This window comes from Natator depressus, chromosome 3 (assembly GCF_965152275.1).
Source record: "Natator depressus isolate rNatDep1 chromosome 3, rNatDep2.hap1, whole genome shotgun sequence".
Lineage (NCBI taxonomy): Eukaryota > Metazoa > Chordata > Testudines > Cheloniidae > Natator > Natator depressus.
Genome location: NC_134236.1, coordinates 194,089,760 through 194,104,671, shown reverse-complemented (window position 1 = coordinate 194,104,671; position 14,912 = coordinate 194,089,760). Strand labels below are relative to the sequence as shown.

Below are 14,912 nucleotides of genomic sequence, written 5' to 3'. Positions count from 1 at the left end.
TGGGTGGCATAACCGAGATCACTTATCCACTGACGTCTTAAAATCTCCCACACCCCAGTCTGGGTCTATGCTGGTTATGTACTATGTATATATCTTAAGAACTCCCCAGATGCACAATACCTTCCTTCTTAACTTGTGTAAATTTGATTTTAAACATTAACTTTAATAAAATTTTTATATCTGTAACAGTTGACCCATGGTAACATAGTTCTAATGGTGTGTAATCAGGTACCTAAAATTTATACTTAAATACTGAGTTTCATGCCGAAAAATATTGCTGACTTAGTTGAAAACTGTTCTAAAGTGAAACTTCAGAAGCAGTTAATGCTAAAATTTGTGAGTCATCTTGTAATATTTATGTATATTATGGATTAGTAGTTTACTCTGTATGCAACAATACAATGTGTATTACTGCAAATCTAGACCTTAAATTGATTCACAGTCAATGGCTGTAGATGGCTATATGAATGATAGAAATACTCATTCTCTGGTAGTGAAGTTTTAGAAGATACAGCAACTGAAACTTGGTTATAGATTATTAAGGAAAAGTATTGAATCTGATTTTGTTAAGGGGACACTGTCAATTCACATTGGGCCAAAAATTTACATTGTACATTTAAAAGTTTCCAAAATCTGCTAGGACTAGAAACATTAATTTAAGTGAAATTATTTTATTGTTTTAAGAAATTCCTCAGCCCAAACATAATGCTACTTCCTGAAAACTGTAAAATAAAATTTTAGTCCTATTTCATTGCCCAATTTGAGTGAAATACAAAAAGTAAAATGGCAAAAATTAAATATATTAACCATGAAACAATTTAAAATCTAATCTGATATTATTAGTAACCCAGGAAATGACTTTTTTCTAATGTGTAAACAACTGAGTCTCTTGAGTTTCATTTTTATTTTCTTTTTACAACCTAGCACTTGCTAATGGAAGGCTTTGCAGAATATTTTAGAGCTTACTGAGACCACAGACAATTGATGTAAAATGTTTATAAAGGGATTCAAGAGAAAATGGTATTGATTATTTAAAAATGTTGTGTACGTTATGTTTTGTAAATACAAGCAGAGATGAATACAGGTCATATTTTTAGACAAAATGAACATACTAGATCTAGAAAACAGCTATTCTCCTCAACTGTTCAGTGTGTCCCAGCACTTATGGTGTTCTGGAACTCCTGCTGCAGAAAATCTTACTGTTGTGACAGGGATAGAATCGAAAACATTGATTTATTTTTCAGGGCTGTCAGGTAAAATCTTCTTGTGGATTTTACCGGTAAAATCCACAACACAGAAAAGAAAATTAGGCTTAGTAATTAAATTTAGAAACAAAATTAAGTTATTCCAGTTTGATCAGTAACACTCTTCCTAGGATGGGTTTTTGGTAAGTAGGAGTGTTGGGAATAAGATGATGATTTTCTCTCACTGTCCACTCCAATCACTCTAGACGAGGAGTGGGTTTATATACTGCATCTCTGATTTTTTTCATCATTTTTTCTTTCATTATTAGCACATCACCAGTGCATTGTCTAATGTTCTGAAGTTATTATTTAGAGGATTAGAAGTGAATACTCAAGGCCATGGCTCTCCTCTCTATTCCTATTCTCAAATGCATCACTTTGGTAATGTTTGCTCTACTATTGACCCAGGTGCAGTTGATCATTGCATGACTTGAAATTAGTGCTGGTTCAAGGCTATTTTAAGGGTCATGGGGGAAAAAATGGGGATTTAGCTTGATAGGCCAGTAATGAGTAGAGTTATAAGAGAGGAAGATGTCTTTCAGTAGAAAACAACACTTTGATGCCCTGAGGATCACAAATGTCATTGAGGTAGTTTTTGTTCCCATTTAAAAAAAAACAAACCCTGCAAAGGCAGGAATAAAATGCTGTTGAGGAAGGGGAGATAACAGAAGTTAGTGACTGAGTCCATTTCACTGCCGATGCCGGTTTTTTCACCTAAAGCACTTAAATATTTTAGTGATTGGTGCTAAAGAAATCTCTAACAGCACACTTTTTGATCTTTTATTTTCCAATCTACTTTCAGGTGTCTCAAGTGATAGGCTTCCTTCACTTCCTCCGGGGAGAATCAAATATGTTACATATTTTATTGTTGGAATGTCTTGCTAATCAGCTTCAATTTTTCCTTAACTTCTTCCAACTACTTTTAATTATACTTTTTTACCATCTTAAATAGTAATCTCCCTCCTTAATGTTTACACCTTTAAATATGTCTCCCCTTTAGCTCTTTTCTTTCCTTATTAGTCAATTCCTGGCATCCTATTTTTGTAGCTCTTCCTCAGCCTACCTCTGAAATTGGATGCTCAGAACTGAGCACACTATTTTGAGTACAGTATTGTCTTAAGAGCTACATAGAAAAAGGAGGTACACGCTTGCTGCCTCTGTGTACATTTCCCAAAATTACATGGGTGTTTTTTCCTGCCATATCACATTATAAATTAGCTGTAGCTGTGTAGCTGACAAAGTCAGGCTGTCACAGGGCAGAGCCCATTGCCCCTCTGGGCTCCCCATTCCCAGTCATGCTGCGTCCGCCCCACTCCAGAGTCTAGCTGGTCCTTGGCTCCCAGTCCAGCTGCTGCCTGGGCTCCCCGCTCCGAGCTGGGCTGCACCTGCCTCGCTCCCCACAGGCTCTTGGTGCTGCCTGGTGCCTTGGTACTGCTCTTGGTCCTGCCTGGAAGCTCCTGCTCCCCACTGCAGCTGGGCTTCCTTTAGGGAGCTGGCAGCTTTAGGGTAGTCGCTGAGCTCCCCACTGGCTACCTGGAGGCTGATGGTTCCCCACAGGGAGTCTAGTGGCTTTACATAGGCTCCCAGGAGCCACCCGGACTCCAGGCACGGAGCTCGCAGCTGGGAGCCCAACTGTGGCAGGGAGCCAAGAGCCCCAGGAAGCAGTTGGGTTTCCAGCGGTGGGAAGCAGTATGTGGCGCTGAGAGCCCAGACTCTCAGTCCCCCATACTGCCCCTCTTAAATTGGTGGAAGAGCTCCTGGTGAGACACGCACCACCAACAAAAGGAGGGTAAAGTACAGTGTTCCCTCTAATTTTTTATGTCCATGTACGGAATGAATTTTGTTATGTGCACCACTCCGGAGGTGATGTGTGACACATCACCTTCATATTGGTGCACATAACAAAATTCATGTGGTGGGAGTGAGGCCTAGAGGTTCGGAGTGTGGGAGGGAGCTCAGGGCCGGGGAAGAGGGTTGGAGTGCAGGGGGTGTGTGGGCTCTGGGGTGGGGCCAGGGATGAGGGGTTTGGGGTGCAAGCTGCCCTGGGGCTGCAGTGGGGAGAGAGGACCCCCCCCAGCCCTCTCTCACTGCAGCAGCTCGGGGCTGGGGGATAAGCTCCTTTCCCTGGCTTCGGCAGCTCCAGCAGACCTGGGCCGGGCTGAGGAAGGGGCTCCTCTCCCACAGCTGCAGCAAGTACAGGACTAGTCCGTGCTGGGGCTTGGGGCTCAGGGCTGCAGTGGGGAGCGATGCCTCTCCCCGCTACGACAGGTCAGTGCTAGGGGAGAGGCATCTCTCCCCACTGCAGCCCTGAGCCCCTGCGTGGGGCTTAATAGGCAACTGCACGGCCACACAGCTTAAAGGGAACAGAGGGCTTGACTACACTTGCGAATTACAGCACAGTAAAGGAGCCCCGGGTGCACTAGCTCACTACCTGTCCACACTGGCAAGGCACATAGAGCGCTCTGACTCTGCGGCTACAGCGCTGCTGGTACTCCACCTCAGCAAGTGGAATAACATTTGCTGCGCCCCCGCTGGAGCGCCGCAGTGCTAGTGTGAACTGTACTGCGCTCTGATCAGCTTTACTGATTGCTTTACTGCGCTCTGATCAGCCTCCGGAAACGTCCCATAATCCCCTTAAGTCAGTAGTTCTCAAACTAGGGCCGTCGCTTGTTCAGGAAAAGCCCCTGGTGGGCCGGGCCGGTTTGTTTACCTGCCGCATCTGCAGGTTTGGCCAATCGCAGTTCTCATTGGCCACTGTTCGCTGCTCCAGGCCAATGGGGGCTGCAGGAAGGTCGGCCAGCACATCCCTCGGCCCACGCTGCTTTCCCCAGCCCCCGTTGGCTTGGAGCAGCAAACCGTGGCCAGTTGGAGCTGCAATCGGCCGAACCTGCGGACGTGGCAGGTAAACAAACCAGCCCGCCCCGCCAGGGGCTTTTCCTGAACAAGCGACGGCCCTAGTTTGAGAACCACTGCCTTAAGTCAAGTGGCCACTCTTGTCATTGTTTGGAATCGGCTGTAGGAATGCAGAAATGCCTGTTGAAAGCGCCGTTTCTGACAGCCGGCTGCTTATCTCCTCCGAGACAAAGCAACCATTACTGTGGAATGCTCTGTGTGTGTGTGTGTGTGTGTGTTTGTGTGTGAGAGAGAGAGAGAAGAGGGGCGGGGTGGGGGAGGGGGGCCTGCTGCTGTCTGAACTTACAAGACAGCATGCTGACATGCTCTCAGCCCCCCAAAAACCCACCTTCTCTCCCCCCACATACACACAACGCACTCCCTGTCACACTCCACCCCACCCCCCAATTTGAAAAGCACAGTGCAGCCACTTGCATGCTAGGATAGCTGCCTATAATGCACCGTTCCCAATGCCGCTGCGAGTGCTGCAAATCTGGCCACACCAGCGCGCTTGAAGCTGTCAGTGTGGACAGACTGCAGCGCTTTCCCTACTGCGCTCTATGAAGGCTGGTTTAACTCAAAGCGCTCTACATCTGCAAGTGTAGCCATGCCCTTAGGTAGAGTGGACCTGAACCACCGCAGTAATTACTAACATTACTTAAAGTTGACCTAACATAGGTCAACTTAGTTTCTAGTATAGACATGCCCTTAGAAGTAGGTCTGTGGAAATTGAAGCTGATGTAACTTTGTTTTCCAGCCTGCCCAATGTGTATACTGCACCCACTTGCCTCCTACACATTGCCTATGAATTTGGCCCACGATTTAAATATAAAGGAGTCTAAATTGGGGTAACTCTCAAACCAAGGAATGAGAAGTAACTAAGGGAACAGTATATGAATGTGTAAATTTAAAGCAGGGGGTGGTCTACTTTCATTTACACTTCGTTTCCAAGTAGTTGGTAGAACATGTAAATTAGATAAACTCCCACTCCCTTTATGCTCTCACAGTGTTAAGTGCTTCTAAAGTGGTTGGCGGTATCTAAGGATGTCTGACTTATACCATCTTAAAAATCACCTCTGAATTCAGCTCTTAGAGTTTGTGATTTATCTGAGGTTATGTTTACACTACACTCTGTCCACAAAATTTGTGTCACTCGGGTGTGAATATTCTACTCCCCGAAAGACAGTCGCTGGTAGAACTGAATTTGGAAATGGGACTTCCCAAATCCATGATTAGGGCTGGTCCCCACTACGGAAGATTGGAAGATCGATGCTGCTGCAATCAATGTAGTAGGGATCGATTTAGTGGGTCTAGTGAAGACCCCCTAAATTGATGGCAGAGCGCTCTCCGGTCGACCCTTGTACTCCAGCTCTCTGAGAAGAGTAAGGGAAGTCGACTGGAGAGCATCTGCTGTCGACTCAGTGCAGTGAAGACACCAGGGTTAGTCGACCTGAGCTACATCGACTCCAGCTACGTTATTCACGTAGCTGGAGTAGCATAATTTAGGTTGACTTTACCCCAGTAGTGAAGACAAGCCCTTAGTCCACTGGACCACTCAAACCTGTCATCTGTCACTCTCTGGCCTCTTTCATCATTATTGCTTTCCAGTTTTCACTCTTCCATTGAATATTTTTATTTCAGATTAAATTTCTTGAGATGTATATATTTTCGTATTTTTTATTTAGAAACTGATGAAACTAAGAGCTGGTATAACATAACTCACCTTGATCAAAATTAAATATTCAGAATTATTGCTCTAGTTTGCCTTTAGAATAAAATACAAATGTTCATTTGCATGGTGTTGTCAGTGGATCCTTTCAATAGCAGTAAGTTTGTCAGTAGTTCCAATGCCCTTATAATTGATAGACATTGAAATATAAAGTTACAAGTTGAAAACTTGAAACCAGTTTGCAACAAGTCATGTAACAAGAAAGTAAGCTTGGCATAAAAATTCTTTTGAATGGTAGGTGAAAGACTGTAATGGACCTGCCTAAGAGATACGTTTGCAGGTTTTAATGGTTCTCATGGAAAATGAGCTCTTTGTACAGGTTCTCCAAACATATATTCTTGCACTTTATGCAGCAATAGTGGAGAACATGTATCTGTATAACATATATAGAGAAAGATAAAGGAAGCAAAATATTATAGACTACACTGAATATGGCCCAAACCAATTTTATTTGTAAAACTTAGAGGTGTGGTCAGCTCTGGGAGAAGCTATGTGACTTTCATCACTCAACACTGATTTCTGTGGATCAAAATAAGCTTTATGTAATTCAAATGGAAATACAGTCCTCTTCTTTTAACACAGAAGCCATTGTGGGATCTCAAGTTGTTGAGAAGAGAGAACTAGGACTCCTCATCATAGTACAAACAGTCTGGTCCTCTAAGGCTATGGCTACACTACAGAGCATACAGCGGCGTGGCTGAACCGATGCAGCTGTGCCACTGTAGCGCTCTTAGTGCAAATGCTGTAAGCAGATGGGAGAGAGCTCTCCTGTCGACTTAGTTCCTCCAGCCCCTGCTAGCAGCAGTAGCTATGTCAGTGGGAGAAGCTCTGTTTACACTGACGCTTAGGTCAGTGTAATCTACGTCACTCATGGGGCTGCTTGTTCACACATAACTTATACCAACACAAGCTATAGTGTGTACATAGGGAAGTCAGTTGCCTCTTTATGTTGGAGACTGAGATAAGACTTAGAACAAAAGCATATGCATGACGCTTGTGATCATAAAATATTATCAGGGTTGGAAGGGACTTCAGGAGGTCATCTAGTCCAACCCCCTGCTTAAAGCAGGACCAATCCCCAATTTTTGCCCCAGATCCCTAAATGGCCCCCTCAAGGATTGAACTCACAACCCTGGGTTTAGCAGGCCAATGCTCAAACCACTGAGCTATCCCTCCCCCCTATATAATATGATATAACCACTGCTTTTTATAATCATACAGATATGGAAAGGTCACGAATGATAGTTAATGTTTTTCTTCAGTATGTGTCTGAATAGGCATTGGAAGTTAAAATTCACACTCTATAGGGGAGGATAGGAGTGTGACTCTTCAATCCAGTTCACTTACGGTAGCAATATTAGGCATGATCTTCCAATTTTTCTGCCTTTGAATACAAAAAGAGAATTGGAGCTGCTCAGAAGGAGAACTATTGTTGAAGTTGCATTTTGTATTGAGAAGAAATTGATCCCTCTGATATATCTAAGTATCATTCTAAAAGTGAGTTTGTGAAAGTGTCCAAACAAACCGTTTAGAGGTGAACAGTCAAGGACACATTCCTTTACCTCACATTTAAAAAAAAAATAAAAAAAAAATTAGCTCTACTGCCAGGTTAGTACAAACTTCAAACCATGGAAATAAATGCCTTCCTTACATCCTCTCGCACACAGTGGCACTTTCTACAAAAAAAACCCCCCCATCCTTATTTTAAACCAATTGCAGATAAAGCTCTGTTCATAAATTCATGTTTCCAGAATTTTCAAATGATTGGATCTTGGAATAAGCTCTTCTAAACTTCTATTTCAGAGCCATCTTCTCTAAGGGTGGGGTGGGATAATTTTATATATTTCTCTGAAGGAGTTAACCAAGGCGTGTGTGTGTCTAAATGGCTCTAATTGGGTGGGCACAAACCCCAAAGAAAGAAGGAATACCTGTTTTGCCAGATTGTATAGGCAGTGGTTCTCAACCAGGGGTACGCGTACCCCTGGGGGTACACAGAGGTCTTCCAGGCAGGACATCAACTCATCTAGATATTTGCCTAGTTTTACAACAGGCTACATAAAAAGCACTAGAGATGTCAGTACAAGCTAAAATTGCATACAGACAATGATTTGTTTATACTGCTTTATATATTAAACTTTGAAATGTAAGTACAATATTTGTTCCAGTTGATTTATTTTATAATTATATGGTAAAAATGCTTGCTTTCTTTTTTAAAAAAGTGTGCTGTGGTACTTTTGTATTTGTATGTCTGATTTTTGTAAGCAATTAGTTTTTAAGTGAGGTGAAACTTGAGAGTACACAACACAGATCAGACCCCTGAAAGGGGTTCAGTAGTCTGGAAAGGTTGAGAGCCACTGGCATAGAGTGTGACTCAGAAGATGTTTAAACTGAGAAAAGAATTCTCTGTCACAAAAGATAAACCCACAATTCTAGCTCTTAGACTCCATTTGAGATGTCAGACAAAAGTAGGGATTAACAACTAAAGGAATTAATGAAGAAAGCTGTCATGCTGAAAAGCCACAGATTTTACAGAATGTTAATGTCTGAGTGCATGACAGTGGATTCACTTCAGTAGTTTGTCTTGGGAGGGGGAAGCTCTCACAGTAAATCCTCCTTTTTTTTTGTTTTTTTTAAGATTCTGAATTTTTAAAAAAGAAATTTAGCCTGCGAGCTGAAAATTCTCATGCTTGTTTCCATTTCATAGTGAGAGTTGATAGTATTGCCATCTCTTAAACTGAAAAGTGTAATCAAATTCAATTTTTGCCATTTGAGTTAGCCAATCTTAGGAAAAAATGGCATGTTTTTTTCCACTGAATTTTTAACTTAATATACTTTGTCTTCAAATTCTTGAAAAAACTGATTTATCCTTTTATGTACTGTGATGCACCTTTCCTATGTCCCTGTGAATTAGTATATTCTGTGTGTATGTATGTATATATGCAGGTACCTCCTCCAGCTCCCCCAACTGTTCTCTTCTCCCCCTCCCACCCCCCCGCAGTATCCTCTTTTTGGGAATGTGAAATATGGTAACCCTAAGAAGAGCTCCATACATACACACACATTATACATGTGTATGTATGGAGCTCTTCTTAGGGTTACCATATTTCACATTCCCCAAAAGAGGATACTGCGGGGGGGATGGAGAGGGAGAAGAGAACAGTTGGGGGAACTGGAGGAGGTACCTGCATCAAGGGTACTTACTGGAAGGTGGGGGGTAGTTTCACTCCCTGTCACTGTTGCAGTGTGGCTGGCATAAGCCCAAGATGCAGTGACAGCCATCCCTCAGTGCCTCCCTGCAAGACCCTCCCAAGGGCTGGGAGCTGGGGCCTGGGTAGGCAGGATCCGGCAGCTGTGGCTGCAGGGAATGGACCAATCAGAAAGTGGACCAGTCAGGGCTCTTTCTGAGCTCCAGAGTCCGCTCTGAAAAAATCTCAGAGATTGCCTGTTTGAAAAATCCACCCGAACAGAAGCTCAATAAAGAGACAATATCCAGGAAAAACCAGACGTATGGTAATCCTAGCTCTTCTGTATTTGTTACAATTGAAACACATATGTGTGATCTTAACACATCAGAGCTTCCAAATAAGTCATATGATATACATGTATGTAGTTGAATATGCAGTTTATTTTTAAAAAGATAATTATTTTACATGGGGCTAGATTATAAAGTTAAATATACAAATGCTAAGGCGAGATGCCAACTGGCAAAGTTATGATTGCTGAGAGGCGCTGTAACTTGACATTTCACAAGTCTTGACCATTTAAAATCATTTGCAGGTCCTGTTGCAGGATCTAGGCTTTAAACAGTTCCATTGTGTTGCTGTGTACTAATTACTAAACAGTTGATCTATTTTATTCCATTCTAGTGGTGGATTAAGTGATCCCTGTCTCGTTTTTAAAAAGCTTTGAGAAAAAGCCTGTATATACACACAAAATCATCTTTGGTAGGGACATTGTCTAGAAATAAGAATTACGTTTCTTTTAAATTCATTGGTTTTTGCTGTTCATTTCTCACCTGAAATCCTAATCCTTAGTGTTTGACATCAGTTTTATTAGCTGTGGAAATAAAATGTGGTTTCTGAAAGGGTTGAATTCATGTGATGTATCAGCAGCAGGAACAGTGAATCTGATTTCGTGCAAATCCCTGAATTTAAAAAAGCAAATCCTCCACATGTGGTGATAGTGCAAAATAGATACAGGCTGAATGTTTTCTAAACAAAAAGCTTTCAAGTTTAAGCAAGGCTTCTGACTAATTTTTTGAGGATTAATTTTGGTGCATCTTTCAATTAACATTGAAAATTTAAAATAGCAGTACAAGTGTTTTCACCTTCTTTTGCTACTGAAAATGTAGCTGTCTTGAACTCAGATCGTGTATAATAAATATATATAATTATAATCAACTGTTTAGTAATTAGTACACAGCAACACAATGGAACTGTACAGTCAATGTTTTGTGGAATCTGAACTTTTTAGTCAATGTGGTGACATTTAAAAAAGTTTGCAGGAAAAATGTTAGCAAGACATTGGCCCATATCTTGCATAAACTAGAAGATTTCTCTAATTACCTTTCTCCCCCAGTCATTTATTTTCCCTCCCTTTGTTCATATCCATGTACCCCTGATGATGCAGATGGAACCCACTTCTCAGCCCTTTGCTGCTTCTCTGCCAATCAGATGGACCACTGAATTGTATAAGGTACTGTTTTCCTGGGACCTAAAAAGTACTACCTTTTACAGCTCTTTAAAAACTTGATGGCCTCTTGAATGAGAAGAGCAAACCAGACTTTTGTTTTATTACTGAACTAACATAGCTACCTACGCTTCACAATACACCACATGTTTGTTAGGGCTATCAATATCTATTCTAATGTATTTTATTAAATTTTAAAAATGTTTTCAAATTTTGTTCCATTCTCCTCCCTCCCCCCCCAATTTCTTCTGCCCCACTTCCCTTTTCAGTCAGAGCTGAACATTTCTAATGCTTTGTTGTTCAAAAACATAGTGATTTGGTCACCGACAACATTACTGAAGGTAGCATCGCTCTGGGGGTTGTGTTCTGTTAAAGGTGAAATGTAAAGAAATAAGTTAGGGGTTTGTGTGTCCTTTTATTACTTCTTTCTGATTGAGAAACATGTATTTTGTTTTTCCTTTTAAAGAAATGTTTAAAGAATTGTCTGCTTGGATTTTTTTTTTTTTTACTTGCAGAAAAATCAGGAATATCAAATCTTGTTTTCCCTGTTTTTGCTAGAGGTCAGAAAGCCAAAAAGTAAACTTAAGGCTACAGAGTTATTTGTTTTTTAAAAACAGATTAAACTTTCTCTACCTTTTTAAGATCATTTTTGGCTGCTACTACAGATCCACAACCAGAGGTGAAAAACTGTTTGTTTTTATGGTATAAAAAGCTAGTGGCTGTTTGTTAGTGGTAGATATTATCTAAATCAGTGTTTTTCAACCCGTTTTCATCTAAATGACTGGAAGACTATCTTCACTGTTTGAATTCTTAATCTTTTAAGTCTCCCTTGAGTTCAAATAATCTTAAGGTAGAACAAAATTCAGGTCTGAAATGACACTTAGGGCTTTAATTTATTGGGGAGAAGGGTTATGAAGCCAGATAGCTATTCTTAAAAACAGTGTGCAGAAAATGCCATATTTTAAAATACTCGTAATTGTATTATTTACATTACATTGACTTTAAAAGGGACAAGAACTTAATGAATATCAGTTATTCTGTTTTTAAAGAAAAGTGTGAAACATATGACATCAGATGTTCTTTTATGGCTTTTTAGAAACTTGTCTTTACTAAAAACTGAATATTTAATAGAAATATTTTTTGCGCCTTTCCTTCCAGTTTGAGTCCAGTGGTTAATTGGGCCAAGAGAGGGATGGCAGCCCTCGGATCACTCAGGCTTGATCTACATTACAGAGTTAGGTCAACGTAAGGCAGCTTATGTCAACCTGCTTATGTCAACCTGCTTATGTCAGTGTACACACTACAGCCTTCCTCCCACCGATGTAAGTGCCCTACTACATCAACATAATAAGTCCACCTCCACAAGAGGCGTAGGCTTGTGTCTGTGTAGTTAGGGCAACGCAGTATCTGTGTAGACACTGCATGTTACTTACATGGTCTGTTGGCTGTCATTTTTGTCATTCATCCATGCCAGAGCCGCAAAATTGAAAAGAAAGTGGTCTGTCTCCCCAAGGTGGGTGGGGGGCTCCCTGTGAGCCAAGTTGTGCACAGTGGGCTCCCTGCTCTGAGCCAGGAGCGCACTCCAAACTCCCAGTGGAGTGGGGGAGCAGAGAATCCAGACAGCTGCCAGGCTTCTGGCACAGAGCTGCGTGTAGAACTGCCAGCCCTGGCTCTCAGGCTCCCACACTGCCCCTCTTAAGTCAGTGGAAGTGCTCCTGGTGACAGAAAGAGGGCAATGTGGACACGAACCAGTAATTATTGTGGTGGCTAAAAGTCAACCTATATAGGATTTAAGTTTGTAGTGTAGACATGCCTTCAGCAATTGTTCTCCTATGTATTTTAAACTTTACTTAAAAGAAAAGGCTTGTCTACACTACAGATTTAGGTTGACCTACAGCCACTGCAGTAATTCAATCAGCTGTTGATGTCCACGCTACCCTCCTTCTGCCGGTGGTGCATGTCCTCACCAGGAGCACTTGCACTGACTGAAGTGGGACATTGTGGGATACTGACAGCTGGGTGTGGGACACTGACAGCTGTTTGGGGCTCACAGCTGGAGCCCTCCATCCACCCCGGTGTGACAGCCTGAGCTGTGAACCCCACCTGGGGTTCAATTTCGCATCAGGAAGCCTTCCAGCAGTGGAAGTTAACATTCTTGTCAATTTCACAGCTCCAGCTGAGTGAGGGGCTGCAGAGGGGAGGCAGTGACAGCTGTGAAACTGATAAGAATGACAGCCAATATAAGTAACAGTGTCTACAGGGACAATACATCTCCCTAACTCCACCGACATTAACTCCACCTCCATGAGAGAGACAGTGCTTATGTTGATGTAGTAGACCACTTACTTTGGCAGAAGCAGCATTCTAGTGTAGACACTGACATAATTAGGTCAGTGTAAGTTACTTAGGTTGACCTAACTGTAGTGTAGGCCAAACCTTTGTAAGTAGCTGAAGTAAGTGGCCTGCTACAGCAACATAACTACCAGCAGTGAAACTGTCAGTTTCATGGCTCCAGCTGTGAGCAGCAGGTTGCTGGGAGCAGGGACAGTCCTGAAATTGAGAAGCCTGCTGATAAGCTCCATGCTGTGAAATTGAGCTGGCTCCAGGCTCACAGCTCAGGCTGTCACCCTGGGGTGGGTGAGGGGCTCAAGCTGTGAGCGCTGCGCAACTGTCAGTGCCCCACAAGTGCTCCTGGTGAGGATGCACACCACCGGCAGAAGGAGAGTAGTGTGGACACCAACAGCTGATTGAATTATTGCGGTGGCTGTAGGTTGACCTAAATAGTGTCAACCTAATTTTGTGGTGGAGACAAGTCCTTTGTCTCTGAGGGTATTAGGGGAATGCATCCTATAGGCTTCCCTTCGGACAGTACATTCAATGATTCTTTAACTAATCAGAGGAGGTCATATTGATGAGAGACGCTAACCCTCTCCTATCCATCCCCTATGCTGAGCATGCTGTTTCTGCAGACTCTGGCCTCCAGTTTCTACCTATTTAGAGAGGAAAGTTTGAAAAATCTAACTTTGTTTTCCACAGCATACTGACTTTCTTAAAAAACAAAAAAAAACCCGCCACCAATTTCTGTATAATAACGGTGTTTTCCCCCCCTGCACCAATAGACTGAAAAATGTCCTGCTGAGTGAGAAGATGTGAGTTTCTTCCTTTTAAGAAAGAGCCACCCCCTATTGGGACCAGATAAATCAAATCCATACTGTGGATTTTCCTACAAAATATCATAAACATCAGCACTTCGACTATCTTCCATGCTCTAGCAGTTTTATTCCTGTTTTGCTAGTTGGGATAAAAATGTATGAAAGGTACAGTGGTACTTACATATCTAACTCTTTCCAGTTACAGATGTTCTAGCTTGATGGACTGACTTTACTATATTGTACTGTCAAGGGATTTAGCTGCTAACTGAAAATTAAGTGAGCAGAAAGCATGCAGTGATAAAACTCTGCTAGAATGCCATTGGACTGTTCCATAAAACTTGTTTCAATGACTTTCATAATACGCTTTCTTGACCTGATGATTATGCCTTTTTAGAAATAATTTTACTACACTCTGATTACCCAGAATGGCTTCAAAGAAGTGGAGAAATAAGTAGTAAACTAGCTTTTTAAAAACAGTTGTTTACTGTACTGAAAGCCTAAAGATTACTTGGATCTCCTGGGGCTAGAGAACTTCAGTTTCAAGATAACTGAAAGCGAGAATGTCAGCACAGTTTATGCCAATCTACATTACAATACCTAATTTAAAAAAAATGTTTTGCAGAACTGTTGGGGTTATTCCTTTTAAAGCTTAACGTAAATATTTTAAGAGTATTTTTACTTCAGTAAATCCTTGGACCCTTGAAACTGATGTTGTAAATGTTCTTTGCAGTTATGTCATTTTGGTAGGTTTTTCAAGAAAGCATGGCATTACAGATCTGTCTGTGGATGGCTTGGACTAGAGCGGGAAGGAGAACATACAGTACACATGGGAAGCATTGGGTTTAGTTTGCTGCTGCTCCAGTAACTTTTGTAACAAATGTTAAACCCTGCAATAGTGTGATAGAAAATTACTACTGAGGTTTGCAATGTTGTCACATTTTTAGGGTAATTGCACCTGTATTTTCCCCTCGAGGGGACCTACTTAAAGATTTCTGACTCCCAGCCATCACCTCTACTGCGTGGAGGCCTGCATCTCACTCCCTTTTAATTGAGGGTTTTAAGGCTGCACTGCTCCCTGACCTATACTCCGATATCTCCAGCAAACCAGTCTCCAAGAGGCCAATGCCTGTGCTTTGCTTTCTCTCCGAGGGCTATGGCCAGTATATTGCTGGCAGTTACAAGTTGCCACGCACATTTATTCTTGAG

The 14,912-nt window shown here is 42.0% G+C and overlaps 1 protein-coding gene across 5 annotated transcripts in view; it reads left to right on the top strand.

Annotated features, from left to right (window-relative positions):
* Positions 1-14,912, top strand: part of AFTPH (aftiphilin) — a 61,096-nt gene that overhangs the window by 3,628 nt on the left and 42,556 nt on the right. Inside the window, exon 2 of one of the 5 annotated variants that reach the window (XM_074949570.1) lies at positions 10,495-10,560. The exons of 3 other annotated variants lie outside the window; for them this stretch is intronic. The gene's annotated coding sequence lies outside the window, so the exon portion shown is untranslated. Of the gene's footprint in view, positions 1-10,494; positions 10,561-11,758; positions 11,877-14,912 lie in introns of those variants that run through there. One more of the 5 variants, XM_074949569.1, reaches the window with a different exon arrangement.